This window comes from Polypterus senegalus, chromosome 4 (assembly GCF_016835505.1).
Source record: "Polypterus senegalus isolate Bchr_013 chromosome 4, ASM1683550v1, whole genome shotgun sequence".
In the NCBI taxonomy this organism is placed as follows: domain Eukaryota; kingdom Metazoa; phylum Chordata; class Cladistia; order Polypteriformes; family Polypteridae; genus Polypterus; species Polypterus senegalus.
The window spans coordinates 220,054,499-220,059,774 of record NC_053157.1 but is presented as its reverse complement, the minus strand read 5'-3'; positions in this window follow the sequence as shown (position 1 = coordinate 220,059,774).

Sequence of the window (5,276 nt, the reverse complement as noted above, 5' to 3'; positions counted from 1 at the left end):
CTTCACTGAATTTTGAATGTCTTTTTGTGTTGATGCCTTACATAAAACTTCGTACATTTATTATCATTTAAATGATGTGACACCATGGTGCAGCAGTTAATAAATTGCTCCCTCTGTTTACTGTCTCTGTGGAGCTTGTATATCAAATCCATAGCTGTGTGGGCTTTTGTACTCCAGTTTTTGTCTCGCACTTCAGATCTCATTAAACGCTTTCCCTAAGTTGACCAGGTGTTGGCTTATTTGATGCATTGCATTTTCCTCGTGACAGATTAATTGTCACATTTCTAAGAGGTTTTTGTTTTTCTTCCACAAGAAGTGTGAGGCACTTAGAGGATGTCTGCATGAACATTTTTCTGATAAAAACTGAATAAATAACCTGGACACACAGCTTGTCATTTTTATATGATCATCATGTGGCCTGCAAATAGAAAGGGCTTCAGTAGCATTTTTGTTACCTTTTCATGTAATTTTTAGTCAATCCCTATTCTTCCAATTTAAAATCACGAGATTTGTTTTTTATTACTTGTTCTTAACAGTAGAGGGCAGGTCTGCTCAGAGGTTGTGCAAAAAGGATGCACCACAGTACTCCCTGATGCTTTGTAGTCTGTTCTGTTTTATTATTTTTGTAGTTTGCTAATCAGGTCTGCCCCTTGCATTTCTTTAGGTGCTGTTTTAATGCTGCAGAACCATCTGTATGTTTCTGTATTACAATGGAATTAATTTATCTACACATGCAATCACCATTACTTACTAAGCAGCTACATAAAACAGCAGAGCCACCATCTCAGCTTCTTCACTATTTTTGCACCTGTAATGCAGAGACACACCATGAGCAGCTACCTTTTTTTTTTTTTTGCTCACAGTGATAGTGATGTTATCTCTGTTACAGATACATAGCAATTTTTAAAAGCTACATTTTGCTTTACAGGGTCACATGGAGTATTAACATATCCTGTCAGTCCCCTGTGCCAGGAAAAAATAAACACTGAATGGTTGGCCAGTCAACTGCATGGCAGTTGGATCATCTTAAATGTCACAAGTCAGCCAAATTTGCTTATCTTTGAAATGAAGAAGGAACCGTCAAAGCTACAGGGAGAATTTATAAATTCTCCAAATAGTGATTGAGATGGGAAGATTGGGCCCTATAACACAATATCAATGTGCTACAATAGAACACATCCAAGTCTTATTTAAAACTGTGCTTGTACTAACACTCAAAGGCATGTTGCCAATGTTCATTAGAACACTAGGCAATGCTTTATTCAGGACTGCATGGAAGTTGTAAGCTGAATGGAGGTTTATGAATGCGTATCTTGTCATTGCCATATTTAACTGTAGTCTCGATTTAGCTGAAAAACTGTTTCATTTTGTATGTTTATGCTATGACAATCCTTAGTCACTTTAAATAGGTTGGAATTATAGGGCTGAATTTCCTTTGCTATACATTGGTGCTGATGGAGCTATATGTCTCTTTGACCTCTAACTGGCATAGAAAGGCATGCATTTCTCATGTTGTCATTTAGAATTGTGTTCGGGCTTTAGATTAAATGAAGCACTTTCAGCAGTACTGTCCACAGCCTGCCCAAACCTAAATCTCCTTCCGTGTATCTCTACTTTCACTAAAGATTGACAACTGGGCCATTTCAAAACATGTCCTCTTTCTACCTGAAGTTAGAGAGTGATACCACAATTGTTCTGGTTTTGATGGCACAAACCTCAACCTTTTCTGCTTTTCTTTTCTTCTTTCTGTTGCCTCCATTGCTTAATTGTGCAGTAAGGTACAATTTAACTGAGATTTCAACCTTGAACCCAAGTTGTAGCACCCTGTCTAGTCTCATTGCGGATGTGCCCGAGTCTATCTCTCCATTTACATCCTAGTTTACTGAATTCTCTTTGGCTATTACATGGATGGTACTGTAGAAAAGAAACATTTCTTAATAGGTGCAGTTGCCATGTTTGTTGATTTATTTATTTCTTGAATACCTTTGTCAAATCATAGCCAAAATATACTTGTTGATATTTTTTTTAATAGTATGAGCTTTGGCAAGAAAACTCCATAAGTAGTGGTGGCTGAGCTGGCAGCTGCATGCTTTACAGTATGTTTAGTGATTTAGCCACTAGAGGGCAATATTATCTTTCTTTCTCTTTAATCCTGATCAAGTATTAATGATTGTATTACAATGAGTTAGTAAGAAGGAAATTATTTATTGCGTATTTTTTATTTATTTTTTTTACAACTTACAGATTCCACTTTATTTACAGTCAAAATCCACCACTTGAGATGTAATACCCTTATTCCATTGCTTCCTCCATTCGTGGAAACATTTCCTGTGCTCATCCTTTGTTTTCGTGTCTAGCACCCCTGGCAGTTTTTTTCCTGAATTTCTAACGAGATGGCAAATTGTCTGCCGTTCAGTCTCAACTTTAATTTCGAAAACAGAAAAAGTCATATGGAGGAGATCTGGCAAATTTGGCACTTGTAAAGCAACAACTACATTGTTTTTGGTTAAAGACACATTGATTGATAACACAGTGCATGTGCAGCTGTCATGGTGCAAAATGCAGTTTTGCGTGCATGGCTGCTGCTACAGATGTTTTTTTTCCTGATGCTTTCCAACAGACGCCTCAGCAGTTTAGTGTAAAATTGCTGACTAACAGTCTTTTCACTTAAAAACTCTATCAATAAGTCAGTTAATTTAAAAAAAAAAAACAATCATTGTTATCTTAACGTTCAATATAACCTGATATGCTTTTGTCGGCTTGTAGAAAAAAAAATCACCAAAGTCACCTTTGCGATTGTAGAATAAATGCCATATACATACACCTTAGCACAATGCCACTTTGCAAACTGTTCAGCACTACTTTAGGCATGTGATAACTAGTGGCATAGTTGATAACTTCGCCCTACTCCTGTGCTACTGACTGATTCCAGGAATCTGTAACCCTCACCGTGTGTGTGTGTACATACTGTATGTATACTAATATTTTTACTATAGAACAAAGGATTTCCTTTAGCCTCACCTACAACATGATGTAGCTTAGATAAATGATAACTTAAGCATGTTTGGGCCCGACCATTTAGAAGAAGCTTGGATTGCATGAGATGTTCCTGAGGCCATCAGGGAGCTAAGTAAGCCTGTGGCCTGTGTGCAGATCCCAATGCCAGTGATGGTTACAATGGGCTGTAACAATCGATTACGTCCTTTGGATGAGACATACAACTGAGGTCATAACTGGCTACATTCATATTTGGACGTCTTTATATAAAAAAAAAAAAGATAAGGTGTTTCCTGAATCTGCGGTGGGTTGGCACCCTGCCCAGGATTGGTTCCTGCCTTGTGCACTGTGTTGGCTGGGATTGGCTCCAGCAGACCCCCGTGACCCTATTTGGATTCAGCGGGTTAGAAAATGGATGGATGGATGTTTCCTGAATTCCTGGCTAAATTTCTCACCACAGCCTTCATTCTGAATACCCCCAATCCCCCCCTACGACACCAATCATCTCCTGTCTCTTATTGGCTAACTATCTCTCTTAAATCTTCACCGCCTAGTAGCTAATGAGTGGAGTGTGTATTGGCACAAAATTGGCTGTCATTGCTTCATTCAAGTTGGTGTTACATGTTTGTGGCAGTTGAAGTGGTTCAGGACTGTCTATATAAGACACTGAGTAGGTTAGAAAAGCACTATAAAAATGTAATTCATTATTTTATATTATTATTATTAATAATCAAGTTGTATCATTTATGTTTCTAACTTTCCTAGTAACTTTCCACACAGTCTATAGGATGAGTTACAACCTTGTTAGCTGTCTTTCTTACCAATGTCTATATAAGCTTAGGAGTTGCAAAAGCAGAACGGAGCTCACTTACTGTACTCCAATATATTTATTGAAATAAATATATACGGAACCCTTTTTAAAGTGATTTTGAAACAATTATTCAAAAGTAAATCCATTACAGTTAGTTACAAATTCAGCATGACAGCATTACAGTTTATTCAGAGGCCCTCTTCATACCCATCTAGAGTACAGACAACAAAATGCATTTTAATGTGAAAAAATTACTTGAGGTTGCTGAAGTATGCTAAATGCTAGAAATGGTGCAATGTTCTTAATTAACTGAGGACAACTTGTAATACATTCCCACCATCTAGAGAACTTTTAAACTGTCAATCGTAATGTGAATTTAATTTCTTTTAGAATTTCAAGTAAAACAGGAATTCCCATTGCGTTACGGTAAGCGTTCTTACAAGTTGAACAAAGACAGTGGACAAGCAGTAAAGTGTTCATTATATAGTAATGTGCCAAATGGATGGCCGAATGCAGTTGTTAGATTATTAGCGATTATTAAGTTAAGTAAGAGAATTTTTTTTCCCTCAAGTAATGTATGGTGCCTCAGTCCTTTGCATTCGGCCACATTATTCCAGCATCCTGGGTTTGAGCCCCATGCCTAGTTATTGTCTCTATACAATTTCCACATTCTCCTTGTGCCTATGTGGATGTTCCCTCATGTTGCTCCTGCTTTTCTCTCCCACATTTCCAAAGACATTTGTGTTTTGCTAATTGACAATTCTAAATTGGCTCCACTTGAGTGTTAGGGTGTGTTTGAGCAGGCCCTGCCATGGAATGTAATGCTTCCAGGATAGAATCTTGCTTAACATTTGTGAATGTTGTGTTCTAAATGATCACTTACAGTATTTTAATAAAGGTAATCGTTTATGAATACCCTGTAAGCATATCTGATTAATCGAGAATCAGGAACAAAAAAAAAAAAAAAAATAGGAATTTCACCCAGGGATACCAATTTTCACTTTTGTATATACAGCATGTGCTCTTTCAGTTGTATGTTTCGTTGGTATGTTATCTTGGGTGGACGTTTGTGTACAACAGAGAATTTGTTACTGTTATGCATACACACACTGCCATGTTAATATGTACAAATCACTTCACATGTTTGGGTGTGTGCACATTCTATTACTGGACACAAAAACCAAATGAGGGGCATTATGAGTATTAAATATAAAGATTTTCCACAGAAATGGGATGTTTGTCTTAATTATTTTCAGCCTTTTTTATTTTCAGACAGCCTTCTCCAAAATGATTAAAATATACAGAGTATAACAGAGCAGTGCTCTTGGATATTTATATACTCGACCCACAGGTAGGTCAAACTCTCAAATGGCAATTCTTAGTCTCTCTCTCATACAAGTACAGTGCCTGCAAAAAGGTGTTCACCCTCAGTTTTTATATACTGGCAAAGTGGTTCAACTGGATAGAG